Here is a 17,500-nt window from a genome sequence, read left to right as displayed (position 1 = left end):
ATATATATATATATATATATATATATATATATATATATATATGTGTGTGTGTGTGTGTGTGTGTGTGTGTGTGTGTGTGTGTGTTGGGGTGGAGAGAGCTCCCGTAAGCCGTGGTGAAGGTAACCTTTCTAGGAGAAGCAAATCACTGATTTAAAAAACCATAAAGCAGGACACCAGTACCCGCATTAAGCTGGTCTGCAGTTTAATTTGTTGCCGGTTATCTTGCTCTTGCCTGTTGCTGGATCTCAACATTTTGAACCGAGATAGAGATTTAGCTGTCGTATAAACCTAAGACTCTGTAACATCATCTTTGTATAGATACTCACTCTGGCATTTGGGCTTATGGACTTTAAGTGCCTGTGGGAGTGGTATTCGTCTGACAGGACGTTGCAATCATCATATATATATATACGGGAATTTGGACGGAATTTCGAGCGGAACCCTTTATTTACTTCACGGTGTAGGACCCCTTACGCAATGGTTAGAGTATTTGGAAAAATTAGTTATAAAAGTGATATTCTTCTGAAGGTTGAAGGTTCAATCCTGAGTGTGGGCGATGGAAAAAAGAAACAATAAAAAATATAATTACTTAGGACCTCTCTCCAGTCATGGCTGACGGAACAAGAGTACACTACACCCGTGAAATAAATAAAGGATTTCGCTCGAAATTCCGTCCAAATTCCCGAGTTCGACAGAAACATTCCCGATTTCGACAAGATACACCTGAAGGTCGGAGGTTACATCGACCGAAACGTTGTAAAAATCACACTCAAGATAAAAACAGTAGTTCGATGAATAATAATACGAGTTTACTTTTTTATATTAACCACTTTTCAATATCCGATTTCAAAACCGGAAGCCGTCACCAAGTAGACATTTTCACTTTAACGAAAAAATCAGCAAAATATATTACGGATGGTTGAGGGTAAATGAATGCATCGTACACAACCATACTTAAAGCATGTCATAAGAAAAGAAAGGAAGAAAAGAAAAAAGAAAACACTGTTTTTGTTTTTTAATCGATTACACAAGTTGTTATTTGAGAATTCAAATTCGATCAGAGAGACGAAATCGAAGATATGTCAAATGCATGCCTGATATAATGTCAGACTTGACAATACATTCGTTGTGTCATCACCCCACATTTTTTCGTAATCCGGTCAGACACCACAAATTATTTCCATTATGGAAGACCAAAGGTGACATATTTGTTTTAATTTAGATCATTAAAAATAATAACGTATAAGATAAAAAAAAAATATTCTAATTTATTTCTTTTTGCTGTAATTTTACTTAGATACTTTGAGTTTACATAAATTAGTGTACAACACTCAAAAAGTACAATACATAAAATACAGTACATAAATATATGTGGTCATTTTCAGATGCACAATGGCATGAAAAATCCATTCCTCGTCTTCTTTTTGTCAAATTAGGTACAGTTTTTTTTTCTTTTGCTTTTTTTTCTTTGCTTTTTTTTTTTTTTTGCTTTTTGAAAATTTCTCTTTCGAGAATTTTGGGGAGAATTTTATTGATATGAGTGATGAACGCGGTTAGAGATTCCATCAGGATATTTCAATGACGGAGAGTATTTTTTTTTAAAGAAAAATGGAACCCTGTCATATTGGCGGACTACTTCTAGAATAGAAAAAGGGAGGATGACACTTAGCATAAGAGGGTTAACAACACAAATGTTGTTTACACTGACAATTCTGTGTTTTTCATTCATAACAAAAAAAATAAAATATAATTTATAGTACATGGAAAAAATGGCTAGTTATGTGAAATAAAGACCAGACTTAGTATCAAGATGCAAGTCTTATACGCATGTACATTTTATTAATTTGAAATCTGTTGCACAGACAAATGGTATTAATAGTTAAATATTGAACAGTATTGTTAGTTATACTGTAATTAGTTATTGCCGATAAACAGATAGATAAAAGCTGAATATAGATAATTATGGACGTGTTTATCGGTTTGGATATCACAGCATCTATTGATTGGTGATTTATTCATTGTTTTCAAACTAATAGACAGTTTTACTTTGGATAATATTGCGTGAATGATGGGCACTGATAAGTAATTTGATCTTTTTTGCGATTAACTTAAACACACACAATAAGTAGCCTTATCTAATATGTAAATTAAAGTTAGACGGACAGCTTTTCTATATTTAAACATACGATAAAACGCTAATTCGATACATTTTGGTTTTGCTTGTAATTATTTTTCTACTAGGCCATTTTTCGTATTTTGGGAAATTGTTAATAATTTCGATATGACACGTACGAATAAAATAGTGTTTTCACCTGAAACACGTTAAATTCATTTGTTTCAAATCACACTATTCTGCAGAAATGTTCACATTTTTATTTTGCAATTTGTTTCTTTTATTTTCTGTCGCTGATTCTTATTTATCTTACGTTATTCTCTCTCTGTTCTCTTTCTTATGGTTCATATTTTTCACGCATTTTACAACATTCAATTTATATACATTCAAACCGTGCCATTGAATTATTTCCCTACTATATGTAACACGATGTAACTGGTATACTATTTTAAAAAATAATGCTAACATTTTCTTTTCATTTTCAGCGTACGAATATAACAAAAATGTGAGTCTAAAATCGTATTAACATAATCGACACCTTAAAACAAGATTAACATGCCTTAGCCAGTTTGAAGGCTCTTAAAAACACGAGTTTAAGAAATCTAGCAAAAATCAATTAATATTTGAATTTTCACTAACTTTTCAATATTTTATTCGGGTTTCTCAGGGGTTTTATCCGAAAGCAGCATGTTGACAAAAAAGACTAAACTGTAATCCAATGCAAATCCTTCCTGAATATAATTTGTCTGGGTTGCAATTATTTTGAAATTGCCGCCATTTAAATTAAAGGGACATAACCCTTTATTCGTCAATACAGAATTACTTCTTTTAATTCAAACAAAAAAAAAAGCAAAAATTTTTTAAATAGCGGGCAAAGTGCAAATAAATGCACTAACGGGCAACTCCTAGTTAGCATATCTTAATGTATATAAAATTCATACGGGCAGATCGAAAACTGTTTGAGAAACACGAGTGACGGACTAGCAAGAATATATATGTATATATAATACGGTGGTTAGTATATATATATATATATATATATATATATATATATATATATATATATATATATATATGTATATATATATGTATATATATAAGCAAAGAATTAATAAAACATGTTAAAAACACTTTGCCAAGAGTTAAAAGCATTTAATTTCCAAAAAGGGAAACACAAACGAAGTGGATTGCTCTTAATCTACGGAGTTTATATATATATATATATATATATATATATATATATATATATATATATATATATATATATACAAAGAGAGAAAGAGAGAGAGAAAAGTAAAACTAGATACTAGATAGATAGATTAGGATAAAGACAGATAATGAGTTTGAAAATATAAGCTACAGAGAACTGTTCACATTTCATATTCATATGTCAGGATATCTCTTTTTCATTCTTTCATTCTCTCTCTCTCTCTTTCTCTCTCTCTCTCGCTCTCTGTTTGTATATATATATATATATATATATATATATATATATATATATATATATATGTGTGTGTGTGTGTGTGTGTGTGTGTGTGTGCAATTCAAACATTTTTAGTAGAAATAAACTAGGTTATACATGACATTTTTACCGAAGTTTATTCGTAAATAGTCGATAATTCTTCTCGCCCCCTTCACTATTTTCCTGCTCTCTTCCTCTCACTTACTCTTTTCTTCTCTCTTTCACTCTCTATATATAGAGAGAGAGGGAGGAGAAAGAGAGAGGGAGAGAGTGATAGCGAGGGAAAGGAATAAGTTAGAGGTAAAATCCAGAGTGGGAAAGAAAATTATCGATTATTTTCAAACAAACTTTGTTTAAAATGTCGTGTAAAGTCTTGTTTGTTTGTACTAAAAATGTTTGAAATGCAGATTCAAGATTGAGACATATTAATGATTTTGGGGTGATAATCGTGAATTTTGAGATTTTACAGACTTAACACATACGTTTTCTTGCTAAATAATTCTACAGATTTTTAGTTGCAAAGTTAAAGCCTGATAGATTCAAAGAAAGAATTTTTTTTTTTTAAATTCGGTACGAAAGCCTATCTTAGACCCACCCATTGCTGGATCTTTATTCGTCGGTAATCCTTTATGCGAAAGGATCAACTTTGTAACTGCTTTCTTAACATTTTCATGAAAAGTTAATACATTTTACAGCATTACTGAATGACTTATCAATAGGACATATGAAAAAACCCCTGCTGTTTCAAATCGGATATGTCCGAGCTTTTGTCAATTCGTGTTCTCATTGTCCAGACAAACTAATCTTGTCAGATTTATTCAATTTTTCTCAGATACAATTTCAGCACTGACAAAACACGTTATTTTACAAATTCATCATTGACATAATTTTTAAAATGTTTTTCTGCATCTTCGCTAAGAACATGGCTTTTTCACTGATGAAAATTCATAGAATGGATTACATAGAATACTATTCTCATCTTGGTTGTTAGTTTTACAACAATTTCGATCTCGATGCAACACGTATATATATATATATATATATATATATATATATATATATATATATATATATATATGTATATATATATTATATATATTATATACATTATATATATATTATATACATATTATATACATTATATATATATATATTATATACATTATATATATATATATTATATACATTATATATATATATTATATACATTATATATATATATTATATACATTATATATATATATATATATATATATATATATATATATATATATATATATATGAGAATAATGGAAATAGTATTCCGACGAAGAAGAGAAATAACAAACCAGGTTATGTGTTCATCAACGTTTCGACATTTCGTCTTTATTGTAAGACTTCTTCTGGATAAATTATGAAGTCTTACAATATAGAAAAAAAAAACGTTCATGCATACATTCCATTCATCCAGAGGAAGTCTAACAAAGAAAAACTTTGGTGAACACATAACTTGGTTAATTCCTTTTTTATCTGTCTGTCTTTCTCTCTTTCATATATATATATATATATATATATATATATATATATATATATATATATATATATATATATATACCAAGTTAAGGTATCTAAGAGGGAAAACTCCTGAATCAAAACGAGGTTATTTAGAGTGCTCAATATAATAGAGCAAAATATATTAATATTATATATATACATATATATATTATATATGTACATATATATATAATATGTATATATATACATATATGTATATAATATATGCATATATATTGTAGATATTAGATGTTATATACATGATATACACATACATATAATATATATTATTTTATAAGGAAATATGTTTATTCAATTATATTTCATCTTTTATTCATATCAATCTTTTAATTGATGAAGCTCAATGTACCTAAAGAGCATATACAAATACATGACATACGTTTACATTCCAGATTTCAAGATGTTGACCATCTTACCATTTATTTCTTAGAGATGGCATAACAAATTGAAAAATAATTGAAGCTTTTCTTTCACATTTGTTGGATTTTGTTATCATGCTCATAATCCTTTTATTTAAAGTTGATATTTTTTTTCTTACGAGTTAAGGTGGGAATACATTCAAGAAAGGGCATAGTAATCACATGAATAATTATGTGCTACGAAACAGGCGCTGTCAAAAATTGTCCATGTCACCGCACTTAAAGAAATAAACGGTAAGATGGTCAACATTTTGATATCTGAAAGATAGATTTTTATCATTTATTTATAATACATAGATATACATACATACATATTATATATACAGATACATTATATATATATATATGTATATATATATATATATATATATATATATATATATATATATTACTCCACCATGAGTCTTCTTTACTGTTTAACCCTTATTACATAACAACAACTAAAAGCTCAACCAACTCATAGCTGATGGTATGGGAAGAATCTGCCGCTGTAGAATATAAAACGGGCCCCAATTCAAAATTAAATAGCTTCCTAAATTCGACATTAAAATTTCAGAATATGTAACGATTCATCTAAAAAAGAGCGGTTATATAATGCGAAACGTTGCAAACAAAATTATGATGGAACATAAGCATGATGGAACTAGTAGTTGTAATTGAATATTATATATTACGAGGAATAACTTGGCCGGTTTACTAATTCGCGGAAAAGATAAAAAAAATGATGATGATGATGATGATAATAATAATAATAATAATAATAATAATAATAATAATAATAATAATAATGATAATGTCGTTCATCAAATTCCGTCTCTGTTTATTTACAATATCAGGTCAGCTGATATTTGGGCTTAACGATCTTAAAAACAGTCTTTCATCTCTTATAGATGAAATAAAAGAAATTTTTGCAGGAGAGTATAGGTTACGCCGGTGTAACGTAAAAAATACTTTTTTTTATCTATAAAAGAAGAAAGACTAATTTTAAGATCGGAATTTTTCGATTTTCAATACTTATCAGATGTACAAAACATATTTAAGAACGCTGCCAGAAATATAAATTACCTTTCCGTGAAATTTACAAATGATAGGCTTAGTCACTCTGTGTGTGTGATGTGTGTGTGTGTGTGAGTTCCTTATATATATATATATATATATATATATATATATATATATATATATATATATATATATATATACGGCATGATCACATTGACACACCGGTTCTCGTCAGATAACCAATATTAAGCAACGTTGAGCCTGGACAGTACCAGATGGGTGACCATTTGGGAAGGTTAGGCGTGGTATGTATCTCGCCGAGAATTTCCAGGTTGGTATCTGGGGTGTATTCACTGGAAGAGATGCACCCGTTAAGACATGCATTAAGAAGAAGGAAACTTTGATGTAAAAACCTGCGATCTACTGTATACTCTGTCCTGTGGCAGTCATCTGCATCGACAAAGGTTACCAGTAATATAAAAAAAAGAATGGTTGGTTCTACAGTATAATCAATTCATCTGTGTGGATTTCCGAGCAACTTAGTTGTTATGCGGAAGCTCATACGTCGAACTCGACGGGAGAATCCATCATAAATCAAAGTTAATGGTTTAATTCAAAATCTAAAATTGTTACGAAGGAATTAGTCATTTGTGTAAAAATGAAAGAAAAAACAATTCCTCACGTAATCCATATACTAAACTGTTGCTTTAATTGAGGGTGGAAGAAAGTATAGTTTCGGGTTCGCCAGACACTAAATCGCTATTAGAAATAGATTTTTTACTCGGGATATGTACACAATTTTTTTCATCTTGTCAGAACATTTGTCATCCCTAACAAGACTTATTTGTCTATTCTCAAATTTTTAATGGTCACTAGGGGGCGCTCACTTGTGATCACCTCTAAAGTGCATAGTGAATGCGATGCATATCCATCGGACTGCCAGCATCCAGAATGTGATCAGCAGGATTATTTTAAAGACAATGCCTATAAAATCAATACTCAGAATATTTATGAATAAGCCTATCTCAACAAAAATCAACCAATGTAAAGAGAAGAGTTTGTTTGAATTATTGGCAACTACCGGGCCGCCCGGTCGTAAAATACGCATAATCATTATATTATAATTAATACAGACAGTGAGACCTGTGCATGCGAGTATTATATATTTTTTCCTGAACCATTCACTTCTTGTAAGTAAAAAAAAATGTTAAAATACTCGAACTAAGACCGAAACCAAAACCTAAAAACAGTGTGTCAAATAGGATAATCATTACACCAGTGTGACACGATCTTTTAAAGGTGTTTTCAAACTACTTATCCTTACCATAAATAATCTGTAATATGAACTATTTGCGCATGCGCATTTGTGAAACGGCAAATAGAGATAAATCCGATGACTCTCACGTCCCAATGTTTTAATTTTGACCCCTTATCAGCACTTTGTGTCCGGATGGAAACAGATTAAAGAGTTTTGCACGTGTTTGAATATCCTATATACCAAATTTTAAATCTGTAAATCAAAGATTCGTGGAGTATATAGGTTGAGAAATATCTCCCCACGCATACACACATACGCACATTTTCGCTTTTATAGATGTATAAATTTTGCTGATGGATGCAAGTCTTACAGCTAGGTACCTGAAAAGCGGAGTTATAAAATTGGTCATAGTTATATGGGACTAGAAGAAGAAAGAAGTAACCTTAGTAGAAGTCAGTGCCTCTCAATGATGACGTGTTAAACAGAGTTGAAAAGGAAAAGATAACGAAATACCAAGGTCTTATGTGTGACATGAAAAGAACCTGAAATCTCAAAACCTCTATTATTCCAGTAAAGATACGACCAACCAGACACGTGAAAGAGAATTTCAAAAACTACCTGGCGCATATACCCGGTTAACCAAGTGCAAGAAAGACACAAAAAATTGTGCTTTAAAGGTCTGTTAGAATTTTTCTTTTAATGGTCGCTCGGTTGGGCTGTCTGACATAATGAGTAAAAGTCTGGTATCAATGTCCCATCACAAGTTAGAACATTTTTTTTTTGTTTTAAACAAATACAATAAAATAATGAAAATTCATGACTAGGATGTGGTACTTGTAGCAAATATGGTTGGATTACGGAGAGAATTGTCAATTTTATTTACGATTTCAAGAACGCCATTTTTTGTAAGGAGAGATTACTCTGCATTTGACTTTAAAATTGACTGTTCTCTTATTTAACGCTTTGACTTTGATATAAAAATAAACATATCTGAAAAATGTAAATATTTAATTAAAAAAAAACAATCCCAAGACAAATTTTTTTTTGTTTGTTTTTATTCTACTTCGTCTTATTTTGACAACAGATTTATACAAAGAAACGATACATGTAATATCATTCAATGCAACAAAGTATTACTTGTTCTCAATTTTTATATCGTGAAAGGAAAGTATTTACAAAGGGACGTTTATTAGACTTGAGTGCTATGAGATTCCTTTCAAGCAGATACGTATAATACAATTGTGATTACAATGTAAACGTGATTTGTTGACAATAAAAACAAACTAAATTGAAACGCCTTACGGGGGTGTCTGTTTAAAATTAATAGGCATCACCACGGATCACGCAGTTAGCAGCAAAGGTTTCCAAGTAATAGTCACCTAACGTAATTCCTAACTTCCGGTGTGTCTGCTACTGGAAACGGTGGCTAGTTGAGCAAATTATTTCGCTTTTATTGTTCTTGAGTATTTCTATTTTTAATTGATTTATTAAAATAAAGTATAAGAAAAATACATTATTAAGAAATATACAATAGCAATTATAAAAAAAAAGAGAGAATAAAATGTGTTTTAAATAATTATTTAAAAAATAAAACTATTTTCAATCATAATTAAAGTAAGACCGAAAAACTGTTCAATTATTTTTATAAGAATAATCGGAAAAACGTAAAAAAAAAAAAAAAGATACGCACATGGAAGATATACGCGGTAGAGAAAAAGGCGAAAGAAACTGATTTGCTTCCGGTAGAAAACACGCCGGAAGTTAAGAAGTACGTTAGCTGACTATTACTGATTTCCATTAATTACGCATGAATACGTTCTAAAATATGTATCAATCGTCAATTCCACAAGCTATGCATAAAATAACAACTGATTTTCTAAAATGAATTGAATATAAGGAAAGATAAATAATGTTTCAGCATAAGATAAGGTGCTTGTTCAGATTGGCACTCATGTCGCCAATTATAAGTAAAGAAAATACAAAGTCTCTATGATGTACGTACCCATTAGAGAACAAAAATATAATATTCCAAAAACATTTTTTAAGTAACCTGACTAGTCACAGAAGAAACCAGTCCTCAAAAAGTTTGGAGTACTGGTTTCTCTTGTGGAAAGCAAACGTTTTTTTTTTTTGTTTGTTTTTTTTAAGTCGCCTGACGAAGACTTTGGATGTTAACCAACCATTTGTCCAGTACATTGTCATGTCCAGTGTCGCGAACTTGTAAATTTGTTTATATATGACTATATATAGAGATATTATTATTTGGCTACACATTTGCAAATATATTTCAGTCAAAGCTAGACTTCCTTAAACTGTTCTCAGCCTATACTGTCTGTATCTCCTTCACACAGATGTAAGCATATATTATTTTCTTTATTAAAGGAAAAATTATTTGCTTCATATGTGCACACACTTCTCATTCAAAATCCAGTTTCACTGATCTCAAGGGATAGAGTTGAGACTAGGGGCTTGATCGGAGTGGATTTCGAAAGAAATCCCAGCTAAAACATATATGCAGATATGTAAGCAATCGTGTTTCTATATATAAAAGAAAAGAAAATATAATAAAAATCTACATGTAATTAAGCACTTGTTTAAAACGAGCGGAGTTTTATTTGATTAATCCCCCCAATATATATATATATATATATATATATATATATATATATATATATATATATATATATATATATATATATATATATATATAAACTTGAGCTTTCCCTCGTTGTTATTTTGTTATTTATCTTTAAAGCCTTATTATATATATATATTTCATATCGTTGGATTTAATCCAGCTCAACAATCATATATATATATATATATATATATATATATATATATATATATATATATATATATATAAATATAAACTTGAGCTTTCCCTCTTTGTTATTTTGTTATTTATCTTTAAAGCCTACTTTTTCTATTTAAAAATTAGTGGAACCAACTTTTAAATATACTCAGTCATTGATATGCGAACCACTATATTAAGATTAACTAATTTGCATATTCCCTAGAACAACGAGCGTTAATTAATTACTTATTAGAGGATTTGTTTCATTTCACTTTGATGCTGACTAATACGAAATGGGTGACCATTTGGGAAATCTAGACGCCATATGTGCTTCCGCTTATCTCTGCATTGTTTTCAAAGTCGTTCTGAATTTCTACTTGACTCAAGATAGGTGTGGTTGTTGATTGCGCAACTCTTGCCACAAAAATTCCACGTGCAGGCACCCTTGCAGTGGATAATCATAGTCTATCAAGATTGAATGAAACCGCCATATAAATACTTAGCGTAACACTTTGCTGCAGTTTCATGACATCACAGATCATCATACGTCGATTGCCAGTCGAATACACATCTAATTATGCCATCGAACTTTTGAAATGTCGTAAACCATATACAATTCACGCACACACACACGCATATATATATATATATATATATATATATATATATATATATATATATATATATATATATATATATATCCAAGGAAATATAATATATATATTCAATAAAGATATAATACACACACACACACACGCACACACATATATGCATATATATATATATATATATATATATATATATATATATATATATAGAGAGAGAGAGAGAGAGAGAGAGAGAGAGAGGAAATATTATATACACATTATAGATATATAGGGCATTCCAAAAGTGTGACGTTTGACGTAAAATACACTGAGTAGTTTCGAGATATTGCCATTTAAAATGATGTCAAATTTTCTGAACACCCTGTACATCCAAAATTTTTTATCCTTTACTGCGCGAAAAATAAACACTAAATCAAAAGAAGACTTTATATCGGCGATTTCCTATAGGCGCCACCTACAGAAATAGCCTCCACTGCTAATAGTACATAAGGAACTTCGTAAACGCCACCATCGTAAAACTAATATGCGAACACCAGACGTAGAACATACACCTCCTCTTTCTTTTTTTTCTCTCTCTCTCTCTCTCTCTCTCTCTTTCTCTCTCTCTCACACACACACACACACAGTCTCTTCTACTCTCTCCTACTCTCTCTCACACACTTGTGTGACTGTATGTTGTGTATAAGCCAAATGTGATTACGTTATCGCAAAATGTGAATACATAGATAAATATAAGTTCAAGATTTTTCTTTGTGATCTAAAATTACCTGCGCAGTTACTTTTTTTCTTTCAAATTTAAATAGATATTTTAGCAATAAAATCAAACGGCAGTAATACACTTAGCCATTACGTTTAAGTTTACATCTATTATGTTTCGTTTGGACGGTGTCGAAGAAGATTAAATCAGATATTTTCGGTAGTTATTGACGAAAGCCACCTTCTAATTGACATTTCGTACAACTGCACTGAATTTTGCAACTTCCGGTGGAAATCAAATTTACTTGAATCACACCAAAAAGGTTCATTTACTTTTCCAGACTGCCTCAACTCTATTGGATCGAAATCAGCAACAATTTATATTTTTAACAGAAAATCGAGCAAACATTAATTTTTTTTTGATCTTTGAATGATTCTTTATAATACGGATATATTTATGATGACCTTTTATAACGGTCCTTAAGCTTCCTTTATCTTATTTGTGATAATTATGATAGGAAAATACAATCAAAATGTTAATTGGGAATTATCTTCTCTAAACAATATGATGCCCCCCTCCAAATTGAGAGCGACATATAACATATAATTATCCACGGGCACGTGTTTCGTAGTTCGTAGCTGAGTTGTCCTATAACGAGAAAACCCGTGTATGGATGATTATATAAGGGGCGTTCAACAATAATGCTTTCTATTTTTTATTCCGCCTGAATAGATCGGATGGATTTCCAATTGCATTGTTATGATGACTGAAGTTAAGCGCTATTGGTCTACAATTTAATCTCTATGTGCCAGATATTGATGGCGTGGATACCCTTCAGTGTCTAACAAAATTAAATAAACTTAATACGGCGAAATAGTTGTTAGAAAAATTATCACACAAATACACACTCATATACACATAGTGATAGGATGATTCCAATCTAAAAATATTTTATATAGGTATTTATTTTTTCTATTTTGAATTATTTTCCAATTACCGGTAAAAACCAATAAAATATGCGAATTTTCGTAATATATATATATATATATAAATAAATATAAAATATGCGAATTTTCGTAATATATATATATATATATATATATATATATATATATATATATATATATATATATATATATATATATATATATATATGAGGGGTGTATTATTTGTGTATATATTCCGTAATGATATATACATTTTAGTTTTGCTTGTAGTCTAAAATCAATAAACATTTATCATGTTATAATTAATACCACTGATAATAAATTAAGTATAAAAAATAAATTAAAAATCAAAAGACTCGTTTTTGGCATCGGAAATTAGGCACGAATTTTTCAATTCCAATACCGCCCCTCAAAAAAAAAAATTGATTTTCCAATTAATCGTCCCAACTCTCTCTCTCTCTCTCTCTCTCTCTCTCTCTCTCTTTCTCTCTCTCTAAATATATATATATATATAGTCATCCACATACACCACTGTTTCGCTGTACCACAGCTTATCGGTGCGGATAGACAAGCAACTACTTCAAGCTCACATCATATTAGCAGGGTTGGAGGAAGAGTACAATAGAAAAGTTGTTTTGAACTTCTTGTCTACATCTTCTAGGTTCCGTTATTTTGGGCAGACCTCCACGGCCATCTCTTTGTAAACTGTTTTTATATAATAAATATGAATATTGCTATTTCTTAGTGTAGATCGTCCATGTGCATGTAGATGGCTTTTCAAACCAGCTACACTTTTGCAAAATCGTTCACATGGGTGAAAGAGGGAATTGTTAGATTTGGTGTTGTTTGAGTGTCTTGTCAAAACGCTTGCTGAATTAGAGACGAAACCAGAGATACTTGTATGGTCCGGGACGCAGTACAGCTACATACAATTGATGGTCATGCCTGACATTGTGTGACCCCACATGGTTTACTAAACTGGTTTTAGAGAGAAGCATAAATATAAGATAAAAACAGCGGGAAACAAAATTAATCAACAGTTTACCGACTGCTTTGACCTAGATGCTGTGCATGTGCAAGGGAATGAATATTACAACGCCGTAGCCAACACTGCATCATACAGAAACATGATGTACGAGTTTTAAATCCGTCCTTGATGAATGCTAAATTTTATCCTTAAAAAAAAACACATACAAAGACAGAAATATTAGTGCAGTTAACGTTATATACGTATAAAAAAGCAAACGATAACTGATTTATTACATTTGATATAATTGCAAAAGTTATCATTAAAATTAAAGTAAGTTTTATTTTTTAAAAATCAGCTGTAACTATCCGGCGTTGCATGGAATTGGTCTATTTTAAATTCAATTTGTATTTATTTTTTTAATCGTGTCTATTTTTCATATTACATTTTTTTTAATTATATCAATTTTGAAATATTCTTTTTTGAATGTGTCTATTTTTTAATATCATTTTATAATTTTTTCTCTTTTTCATATTAGTTTTATTTATGTCTATTTATTAATATTATTTTTTTCATTATGTCTTTTTTTTTCATTAGGTAATCTCTTAAATTATATCGATTTTTAATATAATTTTTTAAATTATGGTTTTTTAATATAATTTTTTTAAATTATGGTTTTTTAATATAATTCTTTAACTACGTCTATTTTTTAGTATTTTTTTAAATTTTGTCTATGTTTTAATATTTTTTAATCATGTCTATTTTTAATATTAATTAGTAATTATGTTTATTTTTTAATATATTTTTTAATTATTTTATTTTTTCATATATTTTTAATTAATTTTATTTTTAATATAAGTTTTTAATCATGTCTATGTTTTTAGATTATTTTTTTAATTATGTGTATTTTTTAATATTGTTTTATAATTATCTCTATTCTTAATATTTTTTTAATTACGTCTATTTGTTATTATTTTAATTGTGTTTACATTTTAGACTTATTCTTTAATTATGTCTATTTTTTATATTATTTTTTAATTCTGTCAATATTTTCTAATCCTTTTTCTTATTGTGTCTATTTTATTATTATTTTTTTTAATTCTCCCAATATTTTTTAATTTTTTTTCTTATTGTGTCTATTTTTAATATTATTTTTAAGTAGCGGCTGCGCCGCATCGGCACACACAACACCGAGTCAAACACAAAATCGAGTACACTCAACATCAGGTACACTCAACATCGTCTTACTATCAACGTTTACCTTGTGAACTTGGAGTATGGGAAATTCCCATACGCACAAAACAAAATCATTGAAAAAACAAAAATACCCTAACTAAGGGTAAGGATGAGTAAACGTTGGATAAAATGACGGTTAAAATTATTACGAACTTGCCAGGATTCGAACCTGGAATCTTCTGATTCGTAGTCAGACGCGTTATCCATTGCGCCACAAGTCCTGTTCGTATGCCAAAGATGTTACCGTGATTGCATACAGATAGTGCTAAATTTCGTTGACATGGGCAGGCAACATTCTCGACAATGGCACGAAACGGCCCACAACCCCTTATTTCGGGCTGTTTGTGTGACTCGGCGTTGTTCGTTACGAACCATATAAAGATAAGTACAATCTATAGACTCACACCTTTCATGGAAAAAAAAATTTTCACTTCCGTGCATCCATTCGAAAGGTTTATTGGCATACACACAGACATCAATAAATAAACATTTAGTAAGATTATTTCTATTTTTGAAATATTTTTATTATATCTATTTTTAATCTTATTAATATAATTATTCTATTTCTTAATATTTTGTAATTATGCCCAGTTTTTTACATATTTATTTGTCCTTATTTAATATTTTTTGCAATTATATGTATTTTTAATAGTATTTTTTAATTATGTCTATTTTTAATATTATTTTATAATCATATTATTCTGTAATATTTTAATTAACTCTATTTTTAATATTATTTTTATAATTATGTTTATTTTTTTAATATTCTCTTTTTAATTATATCTAATTTTTATATATTTTATAATATGTCTATTTTTTGTTTTTTATAAGTATGTCTATTTTAATATTATTTTATAATTATTTCTCTTTTTATATTATTTTATAATAATATTTATTTTTTAATATTGTTTTTTTAATTATGTTTATGTTTTTATATTGTTTTTTTTTTTAATTATGTTTATTTCCTTATATTATTTTTTCATTGTCTCTATTTTTAACTATTATTTTTAATCACGTCTATTTTTATTATATTTCATAATTATGTTTTTAATATTATTATTTATACTGTGTCTATTTTTATATTGTTTCTGTAATTATTTTTTTACATATTTTTAATGATGTTTATTTTTAATATTATTTTTTAAATGATGTTTATTTTATATCATTGTTATAATTATGCTTTTGTTTATATTATTTTTTAATTATATCTTGTTTTAATATTATTTTATTATTATGCCTATTTTTGTATTATTTCTAATTATGTTTCTTTTTTAATAATATCTTTAATGATGGCTATTTTAATCTTTTTTTTATATAATTATGTTTTTAATGTTGTGTCTTTTTGTATATTATTTTTATTATTATGTCTTTTTTCATATGATTTGGATAATTATGTTATTTTCAAGAATTATTTTTTAATTGTGTCTATTTTTCAATATAAGTTTTATAATTATGGGTATATTTAATATTATCTTTAATGGTGTCAATTTATAATATTATTTTTATAATTATGTTTTTTTTTATAATTGTTTTAATTATATCTATTTTTTTTAATATTATTTTTATACATGTCTTTTTTAATATTATTTTTATAACTATGTCTAATTTTAATATTATTTTTTAATTATGTATATTTTTAATATTATTTTACAATGATTATTATTTGTATTATTCTTATTATCATCATTATTATTATCATTTGTATTATTATTATCATTATTATTATTATTTGTATTATTATTATGATCATTATTATTATGATCATTATTATTATTATTATTTGTATTATTATTATGATCATTATTATTATGATCATTATTATTATTATTTGTATTATTATTATCATCATTATTATTATGATCATTATTATTATTAGTTGTATTATTATTATGATCATTATTATTATGATCATTATTATTATTATTTGTATTATTATTATCAGCATTATTATTATGATCATTATTATTATTATTTGTATTATTATTATTATCATTATTATAATCATCATTATTATTATTATTTGTATTATTATTATCATCATTATTATTATGATCATTATTATTATCATTTGTATTATTATCATCATTATTATTATCATGTGTATTATTATCATTATTATAATCATCATTATTATTATTATTTGTATTATTATTATGATCATTATTATCATCATTATTATTATTTGTATTATTATTATCATCATTATTATTATGATCATTATTATTATTATTTGTATTATTATTATGATCATTATTATTATGATCATTATTATTATTATTTGTATTATTATTATCATCATTATTATTATTATTTGTATTATTATGATCATTATTATTATCATTATTATTATTATTTGTATTATTATTATGATCATTTTTATTATTATCATTATTATTATTATTTGTATTATTATTATCATCATTATTATTATCATCAGTATTAT

General features: G+C 27.7%; 1 protein-coding gene and 1 non-coding gene across 2 annotated transcripts in view; both read right to left on the bottom strand.

Moving 5' to 3' along the window:
- The window catches only part of LOC145254561 (uncharacterized), a 354,522-nt gene that overhangs the window by 257,710 nt on the left and 79,312 nt on the right, over positions 1–17,500 (bottom strand). The gene's annotated exons all lie outside the window — the stretch shown is intronic.
- On the bottom strand, positions 15,206–15,278 carry Trnar-acg (transfer RNA arginine (anticodon ACG)). Its single transcript has one exon. It is a non-coding gene; the product is annotated as a tRNA-Arg (tRNA).

This window comes from Euprymna scolopes, chromosome 3 (genome assembly GCF_053919585.1).
Source record: "Euprymna scolopes isolate OS-2025 chromosome 3, ASM5391958v1, whole genome shotgun sequence".
NCBI classification, from domain to species: domain Eukaryota; kingdom Metazoa; phylum Mollusca; class Cephalopoda; order Sepiida; family Sepiolidae; genus Euprymna; species Euprymna scolopes.
Note: the sequence above shows the minus strand (reverse complement) of the source record. Positions and strands in the feature narration are given on the sequence as shown.